The sequence below is a fragment of the Macaca thibetana genome, chromosome 6 (assembly GCF_024542745.1).
Source record: "Macaca thibetana thibetana isolate TM-01 chromosome 6, ASM2454274v1, whole genome shotgun sequence".
Lineage (NCBI taxonomy): Eukaryota > Metazoa > Chordata > Mammalia > Primates > Cercopithecidae > Macaca > Macaca thibetana.
The window spans coordinates 78,767,997-78,795,091 of NC_065583.1; the positions used below are offsets into that span (position 1 = coordinate 78,767,997).

At 36.9% G+C, this 27,095-nt stretch overlaps 1 protein-coding gene across 18 annotated transcripts in view; it reads right to left on the reverse strand.

Annotated features, from left to right (window-relative positions):
- PAM (peptidylglycine alpha-amidating monooxygenase) overlaps positions 1 to 27,095 on the reverse strand; it is a 283,361-nt gene that overhangs the window by 223,419 nt on the left and 32,847 nt on the right. Inside the window, exon 1 of one of the 18 annotated variants that reach the window (XM_050794858.1) lies at positions 6,263 to 7,262. The exons of 16 other annotated variants lie outside the window; for them this stretch is intronic. The gene's annotated coding sequence lies outside the window, so the exon portion shown is untranslated. Of the gene's footprint in view, positions 1 to 6,262; positions 7,263 to 27,095 lie in introns of those variants that run through there. One more of the 18 variants, XM_050794833.1, reaches the window with a different exon arrangement.

Genomic DNA, 27,095 nt, shown 5'->3' on the forward strand with positions numbered 1-27,095 from the left:
GAATCTCATTTCCATAGCAGACATTGGCAGAAATGGGGCATTCCACAAATTAAAGTAAAAGAACTCTCTTCATAAAAAGTTTCAATAATTGCATGTCTTTCTGAAAGTTTCACCCTCATTTAAAGATGGAAGTAAAATTAGAGCAACAATAAATTAAAGAAAAACAGCTGAATCAGTGAGATTAAGTGAGAAAGATCAGTGAGAAAAATGAGAGCTTGCAATGGTTCCCTGATCTACAACATCTTTGGAGTAGTTACAACGTAGGATAACTTCCTAGTTCCATCGCTTACTTGCTGCATGACTTTACTCCCATCACTGGGAAAAAATTCCCCCTGGAAATAAAACTCTGTACTGGTTTTCAGTGTAGTTGGTGAGAAATCAACATCTTCGAAGTTTTTGATTTTGAGGTCTGCTTCTATTTCATCCATGCCCAATGACCAAGTACGATTCAAAACCTCAAAACTCTCATCTCCATTAGTTCCTTTATCTCTGATTTCTCTCAAAGATAAACTTTTAAGATAATTTTTAACAAAGTAAAAGGATTAGTAAAGCAACTGAGCCAGTTCAAAATGATTTAAAGATTAAACGGCCTCTTCTATCACAGAGAAGGCAACAGCTATGTGAGATTTTTTTTTTTCAAATAAGCAAAATAGATTTCATCTCTTCTCTAATTTACTGTAGTAGGATCAAATACATAGTAAATGGAATATTCTGCATACTTTTTTTTTTTTTTTTTTTTTTTTTTTTTTTTTTTTTTAGACGGAGTCTCGCTCTGTCACCCAGGCTGGAGTGCAGTGGCCGGATCTCAGCTCACTGCAAGCTCTGCCTCCCGGGTTCACGCCATTCTCCTGCCTCAGCCTCCCGAGTAGCTGGGACTACAGGCGCCCGCCACCTTGCCCGGCTAGCTTTTTGTATTTTTTAGTAGAGACGGGGTTTCACCGTGTTAGCCAGGATGGTCTCGATCTCCTGACCTTGTGATCCGCCCGTCTCAGCCTCCCTAAGTGCTGGGATTACAGGCTTGAGCCACCGCGCCCGGCTGGATCTGCATACTTTTTAAAAATAATCAATTGTTTAAAGGTATTTGGGTTCTGTTTTTATTTACATGAGCACTTGCATTAGTATATACTATTGATAGATAAAAGAAACGAAACATTGAAGTGAGCTTACTATGTACATAAATAAATAACTAAATGCATATTTTATTTATGGAGATACTTTTGATAGATTGCCATTTCATTATTTATTAAATTACATAGTCAACTGATTTTAATTTTTAACTTCATTGTCAAATAATATCTTTCCCTTAATGATGGTAGTTTGATTAACAAATCAATATCATAATGGCATAAAATCAGATTTTTTACATATAGAATCCTAAGGTTGCTTACACTGTGGTATCAAAAAGAATCAGTGTCAAAATAATTACTTCCTGCAAAGAAATGTGCTTTTCACAAGCCATTGTCTAAGCAAGGATCCTAAGGTACTATTTAGTTTTTCTCCAGAAAATGATTCCAAAAATAAAAAAGAATATGAGTAGGAAAACAGTTGGTTTTCTTTCCATCTCCTTTTCTTCAGAGAACCACAGCAAAATGTAAATTTAGGCTTTCTGTCCAAAACTAACATATTACAGTAGTTTCTCTTCTGCATCTTTACCACTAGTGTTTAGCAAAAGTTAAAATACAGCTACTAGATATAAATTATCTTATGCTTCGTGTGGATGGACCCTTGTGCTATCATTTGGCTTAAATGTATGATTAACACAGGATGTGAACAATAAAAGAAACTATTTTTGCAGCTGTTGCCCTCATGTTTAAAGTTATTGATTAATGTAATATATTGTACCTTTCCTAGGAAACTGTATCAGGTATACCTGCTAGATTCATCTGCTAGGTCTTGTGACTCATATGGCTTAATGCCAGAGCCATAAATGACAGTGTTATTCAAAACTCAGGGTTACTAGATCTCGCATTTGGCTCTCTAGTGGCCCAGGTATTACCCTTCTGTTTCTAAAGAAACCCCGGCTGATTCACATAGGAGTTAACTAATGGAAATTTTGCAGTCCCAAATCAGTTTGGTTTAATTAACTTCATCTGATGTGAGCCTCTCAATAAAAATATTAAACTGAGAATAGTGTCACTTTATGAGGCTCCCATCTGTACCTAAGAGTTTTGAACATTTGAGTTGGTGAAACATTTCTTTCTAATCTGATTTTCTCACATTAATTATCTTGAGGCATTTTAATATCCTTGGGGATGATTACATTCACTGAATTAGGTCAAAGTTTCATAGTCTCTATTGGCAATCATTGGTTTAATTTATGATTTTTCAGTAAAAATATCGCATGTGTGAATTTAATGTTGATTAAGTCAGCCATGCATTTTGTTATCCTTCTATGGCGGGTAGAATAATGGCCCCCGAAGATATTCATGTCTTAATTCCCAGAGCCTGTGAATATGTTAACTTACATGGCCAAAAGGACTTTGCAGATGTGCTCAAGATTAAGGATCTTAAAATGGGGAGATTCTCCTGGATTATCCAAGTGGGCCCAATCTAATGACATGACTCTTCTAAAGAGGATAAATTTCCTGGCTGCAGAGAACCAGAGAGATGGCAAAGTGAAGATTCAGTCTGTACTTGCAAGCTGTAAAGATGGAAGGAGGTGGCCAGGAGCCACGGAATGCAGACGGCCCTAGAAGCTGGAAAAGACAAGGAAATGAATTCTCCCCTAGAGCCTCCCTTCTGAAGGTAGATGTAGCCCTGCCGACACCTTGATGTTTCAGTGCACTGAGACCGGTGTCAGACTTGTAACCAAGAGAACTGTAAGATAATAAATTCGTACTTTTAAAGCCACCAAGTTGGTGGCAATTTGTTATAGCCAACAATAGAAAACTAATAGTGATTATGCTACTTTCATCACTCTTGTAATGGGAGAAAATAAGTTTAAAAGTTGGTTAGGAAAAAGTACTCAACTCCAACTAGAGAGTATGCTGCCATGAAAATGAAAACTGGCCTGTAGAAGGGTGGGCACCAGTTCCAATCAGCCCTGGCTCTGCCACTGAGTGAACACAGAAAACTGAGTAAAGCACTTAACGAGTCCCTCACAACCTGAGCTTCTCCTACCACTGGACAAAATGTTTATTTTCCCAAGTCCATGTTCCCCATATAAGTTTTTCTAATTCTTTTGGATACTGGTTTGATTTAACTTCTTTTTTTTTCTTTTTTTGAGATGGAGTTTTGCTCTTGTTGCCCAGGCTGGAATGCAATGGCGCGATCTCGGCTCACCGCAACCTCCACCTCCCGGGTTCAAGCAATTCTCCTGTCTCAGCCTCCTGAGTAGCTGGGATTACAGGCACGCGCGACCACGCCTGGCTAATTTTGTATTTTTAGTAGAGACAGGGTTTCTCCATATTGGTCAGGCTGGTCTTGAACTCCCAACCTCAGGGTGATCTGCCTGCCTCAGCCTCCCAAAGTGCTGGGAATGCAGGCGTGAGCCACCACGCCCAGCCTTAACTTCTTATCTTTCTTTTTTTTTTTTTTTTTTTGAGACGGAGTCTTGCTCTGTCACCCAGGCTGGAGTACAGTGGCCGGATCTCAGCTCACTGCAAGCTCCTCCTCTCGGGTTCACGCCATTCTCCTGCCTCAGCCTCCCGAGTAGCTGGGACTACAGGCACCCGCCACTTCGCCCGGCTAGTTTTTTTTTTTTTTTTTTTTTTTTTTTTTTTTTTTTTTTTTTTTTTTTTTTTTTGAGACGGAGTCTCGCTCTGCCGCCCAGGCTGGAGTGCAGTGGCCAGATCTCGGCTCACTGCAAGCTCCACATCCGGCTAGTTTTTTGTATTTTTTAGTAGAGACGGGGTTTCACCGTGTTAGCCAGGATGGTCTCGATCTCCTGACCTCGTGATCCGCCCGTCTCGGCCTCCCAAAGTGCTGGGATTACAGGCTTGAGCCACCGCGCCCGGCAACTTCTTATCTTTCTAGTGAGAGCCAAGGTGATCCTTTTTCTGCTATATTTCATTCATCTCATGCTAGAAAAGTCTACAGACCCGACATTTCCACATTTCAGCAAAAACAAGTTTAAGTATCTGTAAAATTTAAAACATCCTTATTAGAGCATAAAAATAAAGTAAAAACTTTCCTAAACCAATTTTAAAAATCACCACCTAAAACTACTTGGAACTACTTCCTGATTCAAGCATGAAGGAAACTGTAATCTTTATAGTACACTCTTTATAGTGCTGCTCATATCAATCAGGTCAGCAAAAGTGTATTTTCATGGATATTTTAAGGGTTCAAAACTGCAGAAATATTTTTTAAATTATTACTACAAAGAGTTATTGAAGAAATTAAACTATGTCACCCCACACATTAACATGGCAAAGAACAAAAACCTAATATAATTTAGCTTAGAATATATTATTCTTGTTTCCAACATAAATATTAGGTGAGTGTTTTAATGAAAAAGTTTTAAACAGTATGGAAGCAGTTTAGATTGACTTACTTTCTTCAATATTTAACCTATTATAATCTAAATTAGGGAGTAACTTAATTTTTCCTACTTTTTAGAAACTTTTTCTGATAGTAATTACCAAGTAAATTTTCAAACACAAACAAGATTAAGTATTCAAAATAGTGAAGAAATTCAGTCAAAGCATTTAGCCTATTTTCAAGGCAGAAAGAAATTCAAAGACTAAGCATTATGATATTTAAGATAAGACATATCCTTCGCTTACAAGCAATTAAATTTAAATTTTTAAGCAACGTTTCACCCTCTCACAACTATACTTCTCACTGATTCTTTGTAAAAAGGTGAATCATCTCATGCAGAAATAAAGCAAGTTAGACAGCAGGGTATATTTCAAAAGGCTTCAAAAAGACAAGAAACAAATGCAAATTTTAGACATTTCTCTAGAGACGGACAGTCTAAACCATTTACCTACCTATCAGCAAAGCCATCTGGCTGCCTTCCACACAGAATAAACATTCAACTATATAAAGTAATGGGAGCCGTCCCAGCCCATCCACTGCACTCTTGTTCTTTTTTCTCTGCAAAGCTATCTATTAATTAATTAGAAACTGCTGTTATCTACCACTTCCATTAAAATTCAGTTTTGTTTGTTTGTTTGTTTGTTTGTTGTTTTTGGTAGAGACAGGTCTTGCTTGCTTTATTGCTCAGGCTGGTCTCCTGGGCTCAAGCGATCCTCTCCCCTCAGCCTCTTCAAGTGCTGGGATTAGAGGCGTGAGCCACCGTGCCTGGCCAAGTATTACATTCTTCACAGAATGTACTACTGAATCATCCCTTGGGAATCAAGAAGAAGAAATAAATGCAAAACTAACCTTATGGGCAGAACTCTCAGAAGGAAGAGATTCAGAAGGAGGCTGATAGAGAGGAACTGGTTGTGTGTCTCATTATTTATTGTTTGTTGATAAGGCATACTGTCAGAGAAAAACTGAAACAGCACTAACTTCTCGAGGCAAATATTCATGTATCACTGTTCTATCTGAATGTTATAAGTGGTTCTACTATATTCTTTCTGTAAAGCTGAACATAGCTGGATTATCTTTAAGAAGGATGGATAAGTATTTAAAGAAAACTTTCATGAAGCACTAATTGCATTCATCACAATAATATAAGCATTATTTTTACAATCAAATTGTGTGAGATATTGAAAAGCAATAAAAGTGTGGCATAACTATGGAATGGTGATTATTACTATACTCTGAACTCCATACATCTCCCTTTCACCAACTAAATCTTTGTCCTACATGTTTTAATTTCTATAACATACAAATTCTCAACTTAACATGGCTCTTCTTTCTAATATCTTCCCATACCATCTTAGATATTTCACATGTTAATACATTTAAACTGCCAATATCGTTTAAAATGCCAATACAATATACTTACACACTTTTAAAAAAGTAGCCCTACTTGCCCTGTGACACTTGTCAAAATATTTTAAGGAAGTTATATATTTCGAATAGTTTGAAATAAAAACCTATTGCTGTTTACCAGGGACAGTAGCAGACATTATACTGTGCATTCAGTTTTCTTTATAAGCCTACCCCACATGTGCCTGCCCACACACACCTACGCACATACACACACACACTTTAAGTACAAACTACAAATCTGTTCTAAGTAATTGACTGAAATGCTCCCATTCACTGTGATTTCAGTCAGTAGCATATCTTAGAAAGCAAGAAACCAGAAACAGAATAATAGAAACATTTAGTAATTCTTCAATATGCAAAACAAGGCACTTACCTTCCATTGCTACAGATGTCTGAAATCTGCTCACTGGAAAGCGAGCAACGAGACAGAGGGGCTTTATTGCGGGGTGAATCATCCCCACGTAGATGCTCTGAACAACCCCTGTATGCATACTGACATCATCAGGAGAGACTTGGAGGCAGAGGATACTATGGTAACCAAGCAATGTGCTGGGAGACAGAAGCCTTTAATTGCTTTAACAACTTCCTGGGGTTCCAGCTACCAGGCTTGGATTTGCTAAGTAGGAAATGAAGGTTGTCACAGAGGCAGCGGGTGTGACACAGAGCAAGAGGACTCGATGAATTCTGAATCTATTAATTGCGATGTGACTTTTTAATGACAAATATCTTTACACGATTCTGTTAGCATCATTCCTCTCACATCTGAAGCTCTGACGAAGGCACAGGTCAATAAATAATGCTCCCAGGTAGCAACAGTCTAAGTATTCATATATGGTTTTCTCATTTAACTAGCATTAACATTGTCACATTACAAACATCCTTATACTTAATGGTGAATACTTCATTCCCTTTGAAAAGAAAGCTCACATCTGTGCCTTTGGAGGTCAGCTTACTGCTAACAATGAAAACTGACTCTCTATTTACTTCTCCATGAGGCGGCAGCTGCCCATTCTATTTATCTTCTAAATCCTTGCCAATACATCACTTATCCAGAAAACACCTCCAGCGAAATGCCTAATTATGACACCCAGACAAAATCAGACGATATCTGTTGACTGCTGCCACGGTTTTCTGGTTAAGTCTCTTCCATCACAGGCAGAATTACTTCTACTTCTAACAATCCTCCAAACTACACATAATTTAAATCTCTCTTTGAACTATTTGTCCTTCCCTGCCTCTGTCACCCACATTCAGAGAAATACAGCCTCTCTTTAAAATATCCAGTTTAAAGTAATTGCTTAAAATAACAATGTTTCAACATCAAACCAAGTCTATAATGAAATACCACATTTATTTGATCAGATGCAACACTTTAATAAGTATATAATTTATCATCTGTACTATGGAAGCTATTGTTTTCTTCTCCATGAATATTAGATTGACATGTTTTTAAACAATACTGCCATCTAATTTTGCTACTGCAAATACTGTAATTGTACAGATAAGCAAGTAACTTACCAGATTTTAAGATATTCATATCACAAAAAAAAAATGAAGGTTGTCATTCTGTACTGTATATTTAGATCTCAGCTAGTTCAAAGAAACTATTATTATCTCTACTTCAATTTAGATGAAGCTAAGCCTACCTTTTAATGTTTCCCTTGTGAGTAAATAGTGTGCAAATGTATAACAATAATACTGCGTACAAAAACAGTAAAATGGATTACAATAGCACCAATTTACAATCTGGAATATGTAGAAAATTTTAACTTAATTGATAAGTTGGGCTTTTCATTCCCATACAGATTAGAAAAAATTCTGAAAGCAAAATAGCAAAGTCAACCCTCACAAAAACATACAGTAATTCAGATTTTTCTAAATTCAGGTAAAGTGAAAAAGCTTTCCAACAAAATGGAATTACTGCTATCCTTTCATTTGTTCTTCTTGAGATCCTGAGTGTTAGAAGCAAAACCGCAAAGTTTACTATAAATTAACAGTACAAAACTCTGTGTGTGTGTGTATCACACATATATTCAAATTTTAAAATAAATACATGTATTCATCTGAATATGCACTGAAAAATGCCCAGAAGACACACACCCCATTGCCAGGAGTGTTGCTTCTAGCAGTGTCAATTGCAGACTAGGTTTGAAGGAGAGTCTTCCAATTTTCATATTATATGCTTTTAAAAGGCCTTTATTTAACTATGAATATGAGTTACTATTGTAATTCAAACAATGGAAATTCATTGAACTGCGTTCTGAGCTTGCAATCCTGGCTTACCTGCCCTCACAGAAGGCCAATGACAGCTTCAGTGGTCTAGGTCCTAACAGGCTAGCCAGACTATTTCAAGGTTGTTTCAAACAACTCTTAGGAGGAGATGACCCACCTGTCTACACAGAATTAGGGTGTAAAAAGCAAATAAAGGTTATCTAGGCAATACACACACAAAAAGGGAGCACTTGTTTTGACTTTTCCAGAGATGTAGCAATCATACAGAACAGTCCAACAGTAAAGCTGGTTTGTTAGATTTACTTTTAAAAGGTACCATTTTAAAAAGAGCACATCCAAAAATAAGACCAAACCAAGAGGTCTCTGACATTATGAATGGCTGAAGGAAATATGGAAGACCACCAGCAGAAACAAAAATCAAGTGTCAGTGAGAAAAACGATCCCACGTGGCCAGATTATGGGGCCTGTTAGAGATGCTTGCATTAGAGAAAAGAGGCCTAATTTCTCCAACCTCCATTCCCTAATTCCAGGCCTCATTTAGTTTTTATTTTCCTCTTAAATCTACAAAACTGTCACGGTGTCTTGTACTAGTGTTCTATTTCCTCCCACCACTTCACTAAATATTTTGGTCAGCATGATCTCACCACCTTATTAGAGAAGATCATAAACTGTTTCTTGAATTGATAACTTCCCACAAAAATTACCTCTTCTTTTGATTCTCAAGGACAGCAAGAGACAGACCTTGTGAAGTACACACCCACAGAAGTATGAGGTCCAGAGGTTAGAAGCAGACCTGGAGCAGGGGCAAAACCTACCCAATAGCAACACTGGCCCCATCGAGCTCTGACATGTTCTTGCTGGATAACAGTATACCTTCTTTTATTCAGAAAAAAACACTTCTTTCCCAAGAAGATCCTAAGACTTCAAAGACATCTAAACGATAGTGTAAGTTCTCTAACTGAAAGAAAAGAACAGTTAGAAGGAAAATGAGGGGCTGAGTATGGTGATTCATGCCTGTAATCACAGCATGTTGAAAGGCCGAGGCAGGCGGATCATGAGGTCAAGAGTTCAAGACCAGCCTGGCCAATATGGTGAAACCTCGTCTCTACTAAAAATACAAAAATTAGCCAGGTGTGGTGGCACATGACTGTAGTCCCAGCTACTCGGCAGGCTGAGGCAGGAGAATCACTTAAACCCAGGAGGCGGAAAGCACACCACTGCACTCCAGCAGCCTGGCCGACAGAGAGAGACTCCGTCTCAAAAACAAACAAAAAAAAAATGGAAATGCCCTTTCATAAGAAACAAACAAACCAGCAGTATTTCCTAAAGAAATAACCCTATCAATTTTCAAAAGTATTATAAATCTCATCTCTCTCCCAGTTAACCACCTTAAACTGATGTTTAGAGTTGAGCAAGACTCTGAAACTTACTTATTTCTTAAACTAAGTGAATTCATCATGGCAAGTGCCAATTCAGAAGCAAATGGGGGTTAAAGTCCCACCTATGAGGGGACATTTGGGCAGGATTTCTAAAGCCCTGACTGTCAGCTACAGTGGCCATTCTGCTAGTTCCTTCAAGTCACTTTTCTGAGGATAAGGCAAAACACCCTTAATCCTGACCCAGCTTAGCCTCATAATCTAGGTTGAACTTCCTCCTAGTCCAGACGAGCAACAGTCATGGTTCCTCTGATCTCGATAGAACATTTTTTTTTCTAAATCCAGTTAAGATGTTCCAAGGACTGAAAAGTGACAGTGGGATGTGGGACTTTATTATGAGCATTTGGATTTCAATATGTTAATTAAAACTAATTCATACTGACTTAATGAAAAAGTAGTCCAAGAACTTCTAATGACAAAAGCGTTGTGACTCCCCATCACCCTTAAATCCAGTTAGCAGCCAACTTTCCCTGATCCATCTCTTCCTGTTCCATTCCCACTACTGCCCCTCTAGCTTAGGTCTTCTTTATCAGGCATCTTATAATGTTCTGGCTTCCCTGACTTCAGTGTCTCGCTCCTTTAATAATTCTATTCATCACTTTGTCCTTGATGCATCTTTATAAAACATTGCCTTGACCAGGTGACCACCAAACTCCAAAACTCTAAAAGGCTCCCCTGTGAGCCTCTAAATCAAGTGCACATTTCACTGTTTCAGCATAAGCCCATCTTTACCAGACAGACCTCCTGATACTTTAAGCAACAACTAATTAGACAATCTGATGCACAAATATGTCCCCATACTTTCCCTCCTCCAGGCCTGTGCTCTTACTGTTTCTTCCCCCTGGAATTCCACATCTATCTCCCCATCCCCGCTGCAACCCTCATACTTCTCCTGTTTCTCCTCCCTACCAATCCAAACCCTATCAGCTCTTCAAGACCCATCATTAGAAGTCAATTCCCTCTCAGAATTGTCAGTGTTCTTAACCTTGAGAACTGCACTTAAAACATACTTTCGCATAGTTATTTATCAAGTTGCCTAATTTCCTACTTTCTTTAATCTTCTGAAAGGTAGACACAAAGTCAATGTTCACCTCTTATTCTATACATAGCACTGTGCCTTGCATTTGGCATTCCCTCAATAAATACTTATTCAATAAATAAACACAAAATTTATTATATCCTATTTTTCCATGGTGCTTAAAATTCAATTTTTTCAATTTTTTAAAGAACACAGTGTGGTAGGGAAAGGTAGAAATCAAAATTTCACTTTTAGAAATGAAAAACAAAACAGAGGCTCAAAATGATTCCGTGGTTCCTCCTGTGTCTCATGGCTTCTAGAATCCCTGATGCCGCAATCTGCTCCTTACTTGGACCTCTACTGCTTCTCATTGCAGCCAGAGAGCAAGTGTGCTCCCATTCCCTCATAGTGAATCCACTGTGTCTAAAGAATTAAGGCTGGAATGGCCTTAATTTTTCTTCCTTACTCATGTCCTATGGCATCATTACTCACCTCATCCTAACATTCTCCAGGCAACTTATGAGGGATGAGAGAAACATCTCTTGTTACCCATTTCTCTAGCTACCATCTTATCCTACTCAAAGACAAAGCATCTTATCCTCCTCTGACTGCTTTGGTGATTCAAGTCGAATGCATTACTTTTCTTTTCTTTCTGTCTTTTTTTTTTTGGACACAGAATCTCTCTCTGTTGCCCAGGCTGGAGTGCAATGGTACTATCACAGCTCAGTGCAGTCTCAATCTCCTGGGCTCAAGCAATCCTCCCACTTTAGACTCTCGAGTAGTTGGGACTACTGGCATGCACCACCACACCCAGCAATTTTTAAATTTTTTTTGTGTGTAGAGGTGGGGTCTCGCTATGTTGCTGAGGCTAGCCTCCATGACTTTCCTAAATATCACTTCCTCATTTTCAAAAAGGGAAGAACAATAGTACCACTTCATGCTGTAGTTATGAAGATAAAGATAACGCATAAAGTACTGGCACATCACAAGCACTCCATAAACAGTAGTTATCATAATTAATAATAATAAGCAAAACCACAGATGATAGGATGACACCACCTTCTTTGAGAGGCTTCATCTGTATTCTGGAACAGTACTGTAACGGGGTGATGTAGAAATAGAAATTGGCCAAGTAGGGCCCTTAAGAGTTTGAGTAATTAAGTGGGGCCTCAGTTTTTTTAATATTTAAAATGAGCATGTTGGTCTGCTCCAATACAACACACCATATGCTGTGAAAGTGTTCTACGGCAATTCTTTGACCTCTCCCACATAAATATCTGCCCTCTTCTGCAACCAATCCCAGCAGAGTGCCCATTGTATGGGTCCTTTTCTCAGTCTATGTAATAGACTGAAGCTACGCAAAGCTTTATCCTTAAAGAATTTTAATTTCACTTTCATTTAAAGGTCCAGAACTACATCTTTATACTAGCTCTGAACTCACCCAAGAGTCGATTAACTTTAATATTTTCCCCAAACTAAACACAAATTATAAAGCCTTCAATGTTTTGAATCTAAAAATCAAAGGAATTATACATGATGGCTTACTCTAATACCAAAAACTCCCTTCAACATTTCAAGATTCTAATTTTGATTATAAGTCCCAGAGGAAGAGCTGGATTAAGTTCTAATATATTTTTTTTCTAAAGAAGCTACTTTAAGATAAGTTCCCATTTTCGTCTCTCAATTAGTGGAGTTTAAAATACCTTTTCCCTAGGATACAAATAAGGAACTTTGAGGGAAATGTAGAGCATTTTTGTGACTCTAACCATAGATATTGTTTTCATGAAATGAAAGGAAGCATAAGCGGGGTTAAGGAGGATGCCTGCAGCCTAAGAAGACCAGCAGAGCCGAAAAGATCTGACAGCAGGATGTAGGTTATAATGCTTCTGAAGGAAGCAAGGTTTTTTGTGCAAGGGTTTCACAAAGGGCATTCAGGCAGGACTGTGCCTGGATTTAAACTAATCAACCAGTCAGTTCCACAGTGCTACGATTCCTTCTGTTTAACTGATTAAGGCAGGTTTACTGGCAGTTCCCAAATGATGTCAATAGCTTCTAAAAGGTCAATTGCAGCCAGATATACCAAATGTCCAACAACAAAAAGAATCAGTAATTACTCCCCTATAATCTGTGGGGTGTGAATTATCCTATTTGAATCGAATGCCCTGATTTTTTTTTTCCTAAAAGCTGAAAGACAATTTATATGTTTTAATGATATAAATTATAAGAAAACCTGTTTTATTTTATACTATGTCTAGTTAAAACAATATAAATAGCTCAGTTTCAGTATCACATGGTGAGGTGAGGTGGAATCCTCCAGTCAATAAGGACTATGTTAAATATACTAACTTGTTATAGTAAGCAAGTTAAAACCAAAGCAATGTTATTAACGCAAGCTCACAAAAAGAAAGCTACAGCTGTATGTAACCATTGTCAAGTAAGAAATGCTCAGAAAACAGCAAGTATATAAAAATATATATACTTATATATTTTCCAAGCCATGTGGAAAATTCCATCTGGGTTCAAAACTGGATTCTAGCCCTTTGGGAGTTTCTTTAAAATCTGATGTTTCATTGTTTTTCCCAAGCAGTAGGGGATTTAATGCATTCTTGTAAAATATTAATTACACGTGTCTTGGGCACTAAGTCTAAAAGGAAAAGGGAACAGAAGATAAGCCCAGGATGCTAGAGTAGAAAGTGATCAGGACCAGCTCTTGTCTGTCTATGTCCAGACCAGGGACTCAAACAATAACTGCCAGCCCAGAGACTTGAAGGGAGTTCCAAGAACTCAGCATAGCCCCCTCCCTCCCATTAATGTCCCTGACCTTCATTTATGAAAAAGGAAGCAATGTTGCACAGTTTTTTAGAGCACAGCATGGGACCTAAATCCCAGCTCTGCCACTTCCAATCTCTGCGATCTTGAGCAAGCTACTTAACCTCCCTGGGCCTCACTTTTGTCACCTATAAGATGAAGGAAAAAGAATGACACCTTTAAAGGTTGCTGAGAGCACGTCTAAGAGCCAGGTAAGGCCACTGCTCTTAGAGAACTTGTATTTTAGAGTGAGAGGTAAAACAAGGAACAATTAAAGAAATAAATTACAATTTTGTATACATGCAAAAGGGCTCTGAAGAACCGTAACACAGAGTGATTGGATAAGAGACTGACTGGATGGGGGGATGATTGAGATACCATTGGCAGAGAGAAACCTCAGTGTCAGAAGAAATGACACCTGAATAAAGGGAAGGAGCATGATGCATAAAAATCGAAGGATAGAGGCTTCCAGGCATTGAAAGCAGCAAGAACAAAGGTCCCAAGACAGAAATGAGCTTAGAATGTTTAAGGAACATAAGGAAGCCCAGTGTGACTGGAGGACAGTGAATAGTGAGTACAATAAGTTTAGATACCCATTAGACAATGAAATGAAGGATCCAGGCAATTAATGAATGCATGAATGGAGCTTGTGGTAGAGGATAAGGCTGGAAATGTAAATTTGGGATTCACCTACTTAACACAAATCTCTGTAAAGTATTCAACACAGTCCCCAAACATTGCTGTGGATAACCAATCTCTCCATCCTCACCTTTCCAAGTACCCAAATTGATATTTTCATTAAGGAGGCTGTCAACAAAAGAGAAAGAAGAGAAAAGATGAGTAGAGTTGAATTAGCTCAGGGAGCACAAATACATTTCATGTTCAATGCCAACTTCTATGAAATAGCAGGGACTTCCTGGTGTTCTATGTCGAGATGGATCCTGAGGTCATGTAGGAGCCTGTATAACAGTGAGTTCCCTTACATGCAAAATATTATAAATGCTAAAGATTTCTAAGGCTCTGGAACTGGCAGTTTTTGTTCGTTACCAGTTTCACTTTGGTACTTCTTTCTCAAAATAATAGTATAAATTCGATACCATTACTACACCTATGCTATAGTTAAGAAATATGTTGCTGAAATAGCATAACTTACTTGCCCAAAGGGATCAGCCTTCAAATAGTTAAAACTGATTGGGTGTATCCAACTCTGGAGACCATGTTCCCACCCAATGTGTTATGCATGAAAATTTGCAAAAATAAGCTCCATTTTTTGTCTCCCCCTAACCACAGTTTAAGGGTCTTTTCACTTGAGCCTGGTACATCTGGATGGAGTATGGAATGTCTTGTACAATCATCACTCAGTCTGGCATGTTCTCTGGTTTCTAAATACACACGTTGCATTGTGAAGCAGGCATCCAGGCACCATTCTTTTCTGTGCTGATGATGTTAGTGCAAAGCATCCTATTTGTTAAAATGCCAAATCCGATGTGATTTAGTGATTAAGTAATCTTGTAAGCAAGCTGACATAATTTTAGAAACTGTCAGAATTCCAGGTTATTTTAGCAATGGTTGCATCACCTACCCTATTCTTCAGTTGATGGCTTCTTATCTAGCTGCTTTTAAAAACAAACATACACATTTTCTCAAAGGAAGTGATTGACATTGCTATGTTACTTCATCCATTCCAGCAAACTAACCAGAATTGGAATTTTTATTAGCAAGAGCCATAGGCAAGAACAATAATACACTATATCTATCAGTGGTTAGTTTTATTCATGAAGCCATGCTGGGTGAAGAAAAAAAGAAGTAAAGTTAACTTCAAAGCATTATTGAAAGATGATTAACTCTCTAGCCACAAATGAAAATCACAAGCTACTTTGATGTGGGAGAATTTTTAGTGCCTAAATTTAAAGAAAAGACATCTACTATACAAGTTTAACCATTAAAAAAATTCAATAATATAGCTCCTTTGCAAGCTGAAAACCAGTAATTACCTAAGGGAATAAATAAAATTAGAACTCAACTTCAGAAATTATGCTTTAAAAGCAAAGCTCACAAACAATATTCCTCCCTCATCATATAGTTCAGTGGCAAAATGCCAGGTGTAATATGTACAGTATGAGAAACAGAACTCTTTACATTGTCATTGTCTCACATCACCCATACGACAAGGTACTTTGGGCACTGATCTAGCTGCATGCACATCTTTATCTCAAAAATTCCACTGAGTTCAAATTTGAGTGTTATTCAATGTGATACATAATGACAAAGACTGTGGTTCTATAAAAAGAACTTGTGCCAACACTTAATTTGAAACTAACATTGGCGATGATCTGAAATTGTTAATCCTGGGGCCCTAAGCAATCTCTGTCATTATATATAGTATATGCCATGGTCTATTTTTACACAAAATTGGAAAATTATTTTTTAGTATGTATAATTCTTAAAGTTTGTATAAAAATAGGCCATGGAATATACTGTATGAATTTCAAGAGAAAATGGAAATTACCAAAGAGAAAAGTGAGTGGGTTGAAGTGTGTTAGTAGTAGTAGTAGTAGTAACAATGGCCTAACCATACAGGAAAGGTGGAAGGCTAACACCATGTACTTTACATGGCTTCTAACAGGTAAATACATTTGACCTGATGCTATTTTTAAAAATATTTGTATTTAGTAATCTGATTATACTTAAATATTCTTAAAACCTAAATGCTGGAACATTGCCAATTTTCTCTTCTCTTTCCTACCACATTGACTTATCTCTATCAATAATTATTTGGAAAAATATTCAAGACAATCTCAAAAAATTACTGTGCTTCATTATGCAAAATGGAAATGCAGCTTTAAAAAATATTCTTCCTGACATTCAGTTCTGTATCCTGCTACAGCAGGTCAAAAGCCATTAGCCACCTGCTGAAAACACATACTAGGAAACAAAATGTCCTTCAAAATCATTTTGCATAAGGTATTCTCAAAGCAAAATTGATGAGGTCATATTCTAAATGTTTATGAATGCGATGGCTCAGAAATACACTCACCATGACATATTAATTTTAAAATAATATTTAATAATGGTCATATGATTTAGAGCATTCACATTGGATTTTTAAAAGCACCATGTCTATTATGAGAGAAATGCAAGTTACAGAAGATACATAAAATAATCAACCAGTTCAATACTATATGGCTGTTGTTGTCTCCTTTTCCGATAAAAATAAGAGACTCATTATTATTCCTGGGATTCCTAGGACAATCTCTGTTCTGCCAGTAGTCTTCTGAAGAATGACCCAACAGTCCTTTGGTATTTTAAAGATATTCTTTAAGTCTGTTTGCACAGAAGAAGCAAAACACCAGCCCTTGTGCTGTTGCACATTCAAAATAATTCACAACTCATTTTTGTTTAGCATTTTGAAACTCAACAATGAAGCATACAGCTCTCTATCATTATTCTATTATTAGGTTCCATTACCAATTATTAGATAAATGGTCATTTAGCACTTTGTACAACCAGGTACTGAGTTAAGTGTTAGAGACACCTTAATGCATTCAATCCATGTAACAACTTTATGACACAGGTAATATCTATTGCCATTTTACAAATAAGAAAACCAAGGTACAAAGAGGTTAAGTAGCTTGCTCATAGTTATATAGATAGCAGATGACTATTTCAAAAATTTATAGCTTCACTGATGTAAGATAAGGGAATGTGAACTTCTGAATGTGATGAGCAAACAAAAGAAAGAAAGTGAAGGAGGCAAAGTACAAAGAGAGTTGAATGAAAGGACTGAATTGAAAGAAATGCTTTCGGCCGGGCGCGGTGGCTCAAGCCTGTAATCCCAGCACTTTGGGAGGCCGAGACGGGCGGATCACGAGGTCAGGAGATCGAGACCATCCTGGCTAACATGATGAAACCCCGTCTCTACTAAAATATACAAAAAAAAAAAAAAAAAACTAGCCGGGCGAGGTGGTGGGCGCCTGTAGTCCCAGCTACTCGGGAGGCTGAGGCAGGAGAATGGCGTGAACCCGGGAGGCGGAGCTTGCAGTGAGCTGAGATCCGGCCACTGCACTCCAGCCTGGGCGGCAGAGCAAGACTCCGTCTCAAAAAAAAAAAAAAAAAAAAAAAAAAAAAAGAAATGCTTTCTCTTTCACAATTTTCTCAAATCTTATTTGGCTGACTGTGGTGCTTAAAAACATGACAATAAACAGGTGAAAGAATTGTAACCAATTGGCAAGAGCAAAGATGACTCCTACCAGACACTAGGAGGATCAGTATTTCTTGCCCTATTTAAAAGGTGAATTTCCACTGTGCGGAACTGCAAATATCCAATCTCATTGCCCAAACTCTGGGATGACATCTGGGAAATAAATAAACATGTTGGTACCATGTCAGATTCCCTGGTTGCAGAGGCACAGATCAATCTGTGAGTCCTAGACTATTCACCAATAAGCCTGGTTCCTAAGGAGGATTGCGGGTGACCTTTGGAGACTGACTTCATGAGGGGCCTGCGGAGTTCAGACTATTAGCTACAGAGGGTCCAGCTCTACTGGTGTTGCCCTCATTAACTTGAACAAATAAAAACCGGTTTGCAAAAGATCTCAAATTAGCTCCTGATACAAATGTCCAGTACCTCTTCCAAGGGCCCAGATCCAAAAATCTGTCAACAGATCATAGGAGTTTTTGCTGAGGCTGGTGGGTATTCAGATTTGTTTGGATCATTTAGAAGCCTTTAAACAAAATATGACAGGCCTCTAAATCTTCAAGTATAAACTAAACAAAATAACTCATGGTTAATAAACTATGAACTCCAAAAAAACGTGTCTGACAAAATGGAAATTGTAAAACATTTCAGGAAAAAAATGCACTAAACTCTCTGATAATAAGGTTGGAAAAGATTCCCTTTTATGCACCCAAAACAAAGGAATGTAAATCCCTGCTTTACCTGAAGAGACTTGCCATTTATTTTATGGCTGAAGACCAAATTATACATATTTTTGTGACTTTCAGTCAGGGATCAAGGTCAATCACCAGATATTCTCTCATACCAACAACACGGCAGCAGCACAAATACGTACGTTCCTCATCCCTTTCAATGTGAATTTTTAATTTTGGTTTTCCCTCTCATAGCAGCCAAGATTTCTTCATTTGTCAAAAGGGTAGCCATTAAGAAAGTCATTTAGTTAATAAACTAGGAAATTAGCTAGCCTGATACAAAACAGATAGTAACAACACTTACAGCAATCTGTGCACACAAATTAAAGCAGCATTAGTTGCTCTGATAAGCACCTTTAAACTGTTAGTGGTACTCCAAAAATGGCATCACCAGTATTAGAGGTTAGACAGCAGTTTAAAGCATTTCTTCCTGTCTCATTTGGTTCCTGCAAAAATCTCAATGATAATTTTTGAGTTTTACCTAAGGATGTGCAGTGGAAGACAGCAGCAGAAAGAGGAAACAAGAAGTATCAGAGCAGGATAACTCAGGATAACTCATCTCCCATTCCAAGCACTTTTCTTTTCCTTTCTTTCTTTTTTTTTGTTTTTTTTTTTTTTTTAGACATTGTCTCACTTTGTCACCCTGGCTGGAGTGCAGTAGTACCATCATGACTCACTATGGCCTCAACTTCCCAGGCTCAAGTGATTCTCCTGCTTCAGGCCCACAAGCAGCTGGGACTATCAGAGCACACCACCAACTCCTAGCTAATTTTTGTATTTTTTGTAGAGATGAGGTTTCCCTATCTTGACCAGGCTGGTCTCCAACTCCTGGGCACAAGTGATCTGCCCGCCTCAGTGTGCCAGAGTGCTAGGATTACAGGTGTGAGCCACCGGCGCCTGGCCCCAAGCATTTTCCTGAATCTTCTTTTGTTACTCTTTGGAGCAATCAGCTAATGCTTGTTTAAGTTTGAAGAAAGCTAAATAACCTAAGTAAACAACACAATGGACGCAGGACTTGAGAATCTCATGAAAGACAATGCCAGATTTTAAAGTACATAGTCATCAAACAAAAAAATTAGCATCAGAATATTCATAGCCACATGTAAATGTTCTATATTTTTTAAGCTGATAATCTCTATTTAATTTGTACATGTAATAATTTTTTGGTGGTGGAATCAGCATAAAATATAAATATCACTGTTTCATATTGAATCAAAATATCTTCAGTTTTCTACAAAAAATAAATCTTTTTCTTCACCTAACCTTCCTTGGTACAAAAATTAAATCTTTCTTAATATAGAATAGGAAGAATCTGCTAATTCAATAATACTAATTTCTTCTTGCTGATTAAAAAAGGAATGAAAAAATCTTCCTCATCTAGTCACTTCTTATAAAATGCTTAAAATGCTTTGTTCACCATTGACTTTAATAATTCCTTCCTTCAGTTGGTGGAAAACGTATCTAAATCAGTAAGAATCTACTTCTGCCAATTCCTTTCAGGAAAACAACTTTCCACCTGCCAAAATGATACCTCCACTCCAGACTGTGGCCATTCCCGGCCTCCCTCCTTCACCTCAGTGGGACCCTGTTATCCTGATCCGTACAGCATTATGCTGAACTCCCAAGATAAGGGGAACAGAAGATAACCAGTAACAAGTATTCATGTTTAAAGTATCATTCAAATAGTTCTATAAAATAGAAAGCCAGAGTCTCAAGGGGGTAGCTGGGCAAGGATAAATAAACCACCTCAAGTATAATATAAATTCGAAAGTGTTAAATAAGTAATAAATTTTACTTAAATTTACCAAATAAAAAGATCAGTAGTTATATAAGTATGGTCAATACATTTTTCAAAAAGAAAAAATATGTGTTTAATTTGTTAAACCAAAAATACTCAGATAAATATAGCATAATATATTCAATACATATTTCACATATTGCAGATTTTAAACTTTTTTTATTCTAAGTATAAAAGTAATCTTCTCTTACTGTAATCACTACAAATTGATAAATTAACTGTGCATGTAAACTTAGGATAAAATACTTGCTATAATTACGTTAAGCATTTAATATTTTCAAATTTGCTTTAAAATCTGTTACTGGCTCAGTTTCTTAAATGACCAGGGATATTTCTTTTTCTTTTTTTTTTTTTTTTTTTTGAGACGGAGTCTCGCTTTGTCACCCAGGCTAGAGTGCAGTGGCCGGATCTCAGCTCACTGCAAGCTCCGCCTCCCAGGTTCACGCCATTCTCCTGCCTCAGCCTCCCGAGTAGCTGGGTCTACAGGCGCCCGCCACCTCGCCCAGCTAGTTTTTTGTATTTTTAGTAGAGACGGCATTTCACCATGTTAGCCAGGATGGTCTCGATCTCCTGACCTCGTGAGACCAGGGATATTTCTACATTGCTGCTTGTCTGAACTTTGAAACAAAACTAGTACTTAAAATGTTGCATTTAAGCAATAGCTGTTTTATTTAAATACATTCTAATAGTTCCAAAATTTCAAACATTTTCACTGACAAGTGTTTTTGGTTGTTCTTGTTTTGTTTTGAGACAGCGTCTCACTCTGTCACCCAGGCTGGAGAGCAGTGGTGCGATCAGGCTCACTGCAGCCTCTACCTCCCAGGCTCAGGCAATCCTCCCACCTCAGCCTCCCAAGTAGCTGGGACCACAGGTGTGTGCCACCATGCTCAGCTATATTTTAATATATATTTTTGAGACAGGGGTCTCCCTATGTTGCACAGACTGCTCCCAAACTCCTGGGCTCAAGGGATCCTCCGAACCTGCCAAAGTGCAGGGGTCACAGGCATGAGCCACTGCACCCAGCCTATTTACATGAAGTCTTTGATTTAAACATTAGAAATGGAAAAGCCGAGACACCTTGGACTTAATTGATATGGAAGGAATTTTAAATGCAAAGAATCTTAGGTGTTCTATAAAAAATTCACACATTCAGAGAAGGTATCTTACATAATTTTTAAAGGGAGAAAGGAAAAAGTATGAGTAAAACATTATTTTAGTGCCTCCTATGAGGCCCAAGATTCGTAACCAACCGTGATGCCAAAGGGGAGATTTTTAGAGGAACGAAAAAATTATTTCAATTGTACTTGATCAACATTAGACTCCACTAGGAGGCACTCTGAACTTAGGTGCTACTGCATGACCTAATACTTCTGTGTCACCTTGTGTGTGTGTGTGGCTGCAGAAAGCACATTTCCTGCTCATAATCAAAGTGTCAGCCAGTAAGAGACCACCATGATAACTGTGGTAGGAGCCTCAAAAACTGAAGTTGTATTCTGATTTGTAAGAAAACCAACGGTAATCATGTGTTACAAACTCTTCACTTGATAAAATGATGGTTTGCAGGGTTCATTTAAATAGGGAAGACTTCTAATGTACTGAAAATAGATTCCAAATTACAAATACTACTTTTGTCATCAGACTTTCATGTTATTACACTGCCCCATTCTAACCCTTCACAATGCCAGTCAGTGGCAAATGGGCTACCATGCATTATGTTTTTGAAAGCTCAAAAGAATGCACACAAAGTGCCCAAAGGCAACCAAAAAGACCTTAACAGTTGATTGCTTGGTAAATAGATAAAGAAGAAAAAGGTTTATGTGATTGCTATCTGCTTTTTATACAAATACATGCATTTCCGGGAACATGGTAAATGTTTGTTTTCAAAGTAACCTCCACAGTCTTTTCCCATGTCGTTTATCAGTACTGGATTGGAGAGCAGTTTATGACAATAAAGATTTCATTTACCTTTAATATTTTTCTCAACATTATGATTTTAGATTACTTTTGTCACTTCCTATTCCCTCCAGCATATACACAAACGCACATATACACACACATTAATGTTAACCTTCATATGTCTAGGGTGAATTTTCTAAATTCCATACATACCACATTTAAATACAAATTACAACCCCCAAACAATAAATGGCTCTAATCTCCATTAGTGAAGAAAAGGATCAAAGAGTTGCTCAAACACTTTGCTGTAAAGAACACAAATCTAAGCCATAGTCCATTTTTTATTTTCACCCTTATTAGTATGGGTACAACTTCTCTAAATGTTTGTATATTGCCCAGTAGAGCTGACAACTGGTGTTGTTTCAACAATATTTGGAGTAATGAAGCAGATCCAAATTAAAATGTTCCCTATGGCTATACTTCCCTTCAAGAAACTCCTATGATGTCCTAGATAAAACCCTAGAAACAAGCTATGTGAAACTACCTGCTTTATCTATTGTAAGACTAAATACAACTAATTAATTGGCAGGATTTCAAGCCAGGGTTGAAAGAAGGGAATTTACTACAGTATGCCTATCTTGCATTCAGAAACAAACCCCAAGTAAAGTTAGTTATCTAAAGAAGTTTTTTGGTTTGGTTTTAAATTTTATTTATTTTTTCTTCAGTAACACTGAGCAAAATGTTGAAAACAGGAGAATCTGCTGGAGAAAAAGTAGTTGCAAAAGAAATAACATACGACTGTGTATGATATTTCATCATTTGCATATTCCACATTTTGTTTATCCATTCATCTGCTGATGACCACTTAGGTGGTTTCCACCTTTTGGCTATTACGAATAATGCTACAATAAACATCAGCATACAAATGTCTATTCGAGTCTCTGCATTCAATTCTTTTCAGTACATATCCAGAAATCGAATTGCTAGATAAGTTTTGCTTTAACACATAAATAAGTCTTACAAAAATAAAAGAGGAAAACATCAACAGAGTACATGTAGAAGTAAAAATAATATAAAAATGTTCAAAAATAATATAAAAAATGTTTGAGTTATCCATCCAAATTATAATGTATTCTCAAATTGGCAGTTAAAAGAAAGAAAATTAAATTCAGGTTGGGAAATGGGTGTTCTCATACAGACTGCCACAGAAATATCAACTGTCACATGGCTTTTTAAAAGAACAATTTGGCATATATTTATCAAACACAAAAATATCCACACCCTTTTACTTAATTTTACTTCTAGGAATTTATTTTAAGAAAGTAGAGATAGGAAAAAATTAATCTAAAAGTATTTTCATCAGAGTGTCATTTATAACAGCAAAAACAAATTTCTAAGATCCCAGTAATAGAGGACTGATAGAGGCATAAAATAAAATGTAATGCAGCTACTTAGATGCAGCTGTAAAAGAACATTTAGTGACATGAGAAAATGTTCACTATCTAATGCTCAGTGAAAAATATTGCTCAGTTATCTTAAGTTTATGTCTTACGGTTTTGTATCTCTGTTTGTATATGTGCATATATGCATGAACAGCAGAATGGCCGAAACACAAACAAATGATATCAGTGCTTATTTCTGGGTAGTAAAATAATGGGTAATTAAAAATATTGTCTTCTTTGTGCTTATGTTTTTTTGCAGTTGACAATTTTTCATAATGAACAAGTATAATTCAAGAAAACAATGGGGGGAAATATGATTGCTCAGAAAAATAAAATTATGTGACTTCTTATATCTGATGCTGTTTCTGATAACTAGAATAGCACTGCTGAGAATAATGAAAATAGTGTTTCTGTAAGAGGCTAAAATTGATTCTATGCCCACAGAAATGAAGAGAGAGGCATCGCTTCTCTACCTGGCAAAAGGACCTCTGTCTAACCTAATACCATATGAAGAAGCTCTATCTAACCTAATATCACACTATTAGGACAGGTTTCTCATCTTATCACTTAGATCTATTCCCAGGATAATAGTCAAATCATTCTCATAAAAACCATAGGCTTAGTGAAAGCTACTGTCATTGTGAAATAAGCAGTAAGATGGCTACAAGCTCTGCTGTGATATCTCTAAACCTCTTTGTGCATCTATACAATGGGAATAATAGCACTATCGATCCTAGAGGCAGTCTTTCAGCCAAACTAATTGCCCATTCTCAGATAAAGTTATTGTTTTTTATATCAACAACAAAAATTTGTGGCATAGCTAGGACACGTTCGTTTCCATAATCTACTGTATTGGACAGGACATGTTTTGATTATCTGTATTTTAAATGCTGTGTTTTCTATCTGTTCACTGAAAGCAGACTTTAAGAGGTGCAGTTAAGCTGATTATTTTGCACACGAAGCTATGACTATAATTTCCTGAATGAACAAATAACAATCAGCAAATATTTACTGAGCATCTTCCATGTTCCAAGAATTATGTCAAGTACTGAAATAAAATATTTTTAAAATATGGGCAAATCATTCCCCAGATCACATACAAGTTAAGAAAATTGTATTTTTCAAAAATTTAGTTTAATGATAACTACTGAATATTTATGAATACGAATAATTGCCTAACCCTTACATTTATCTTGTTAGTTTCTTCTCTAAAGAACTGGAAGCATTTTGTTCCTTTATAATGCCATTTTAGTAAGTTTTGTTTTTTTATTGTGGGAAAGTATACATAAAATAGAATTAGCCACTTAAACCATTTTTAGGTATACAGTTCAGTCATATTAATTACAGTCAAACTGTTGCACAACCATTACCACCATCCATCTCCAAGAACTTTTTTATCTTCCCAAACTGAACCTCTGTACCCATTAAATAGTAATTCCACATTCTCTCTTCCTCTCAGCCCCTTGCAACTAGCATTCTAACTTCTGTCTTGAATCTGACTACTCTAGGTACTTCAAGTAAGTGGAATCAAACCACATTTGTCCTTTTGTGTTTGGCTTATTTTACCTAGCATAATGTCTTCAAGGATCATCCATGTTGTAGCATGAGTCAGAATTTTATTCCCTTTTAATGCTGAATGATATTACATCATATGCATATTCCACATTTTGTTTATCCATTCATCTGCTGACAACCACTTAGGATGTTTCCACCTTTAGTCTATTCTGAATAATGCTATAATAAACATCGGCATACAAATGTCTATTCGAGTCTCTGCATTCAATTCTTTTGGGTGCACATCCAGAAATCGAATTGCTAGATAAGTTTTGCTTTTAAAACTCCAACTTCCAGTAAACATGTTTTCTGATTTTTAAAAAATCAATTATCATCAAATTCAGTCTCTATACTGAATTTTTAACAGCCAAGGATCTATTTCATTCTCTTTCACTGTATGCTTTTAAAACCCAAGTTAAAAAACAAAAGTACTGCTGATACCTATGACGTAAGGTGTAACTCCCAATAATGTCAGCATTAGCTAACTTTTCTCTATCAAAGTCCATCACTCTTTGGTAATATCATCCAGATATACTCTTCCAGTTTCTTCACACCCAGCCTCTGACCATTAGTGTCAACCAACAGAGCACTGAGCCACCAAATTTCTATCACTGCATCTGACATGTTCCCCTGACAATGAACACATTCTATCTCCCACTTCCGGATAACACATATGTATTTTAATAATGCCACCACAACACTCACAACTTTGCTAATAAAATAATAGTTACTTAATAGGCAGAATTCCAGCCAAATGGAATAAGAACAATGCAATATGTCTCAGGTAAAAGGATGACCCTCCTCCAGCATAATATTTAACTTCATACCATCAAAATCCAGATGTAGCACCATTGGCCCATAATACAGATGTTATGATCTGTTACTCAGTGGTGTCAAAAAAGGATTCCACTATACTTAACAAAAATTAATTTGTGAGGATCCTTTGTGCTTTTTAAAATTATATAAAAATAGGTAAGGCATTTCATCTCTATTGTGAGTGGAAATATAATCTAGAGATACAAAGCAACCATTTAAAAATTCTTAAAGGTGAATTACTGACCAGTTGAGGAGAGAAATGTAGTTTCTATCAAAATAAATAGACTTATGTCTTGCATACAATCCATAACTTTATGACACCAGTGGTATGATGAAGCTATTAAAGTCTTTCTGACAAAGACCATAATAACTCACTGCCACCTTCATCAAAGCTGGTGAGTTATGGAGTATATGAAGGGTAATTACCCTTCAAATAAAGTATGTGGGCAGTTTCTTATCATAAATGTTTATTTTAAATATATAAATTATCATACCTTGTTAAACAATTCAAATCAGGCTGTGATTAAATTATAAAAGAAAATTACTTCAGATCTGTTCATTTCTCATCCCAGATATCAAATATAAGATGGTTTCTGTTACTAGATTCCAGTGAGTTGTAGTGAAGTAAATTGGAGCTGTGTGAGTGCAAGTGAACTGAAATAGGACTTTCCTCAAGTATTTTTACAGTGAGGAATAGCAAAGGATTTTTCACAGATATGATACTATTTTAGTTCTTAAATCAAAAGCAAATTGATCTATTTTGCCAAATCTGCCAATAATGATAGCAGCAACCTGGAAATATCTATCATACATGAATAATTTAATAAATCCCAAGGCAGAGACTCACTATTCTGGTTTAGAGAACTCCAGTTCCATAGATGGGAGATATGAATACTGGAAATACCCACCAACATTTTCTGAAAATAGCCAACATTGTTTTTCTCTGAAATGCTCTACAATTGGTTGGATTTTCCATTCACTCACCAAGGGATTCGTAAGGAACTACGGGTCCCCTAGGAAGTATCAAATATACATTTCCTTGCTGAGAGCTGCATAATAGTTCTCTTCCAGGAGTGAAGCTGACTGGGGTCTTGTTCAAGCTGAGTTTAGGCATTTGGACCATACAGTAGCCTATTTTCTGTACCTTTCACTAAGCCCAGGAAATCTGTCCCCATAGTTGGGCACAGATTTCCTGGACTTAGTGAAAGGTATAGAAATTTACATTCACATTTTAGCTGTTAAAGGAGGCAGTTTTGTCCCCACAGTTGGGATAGATT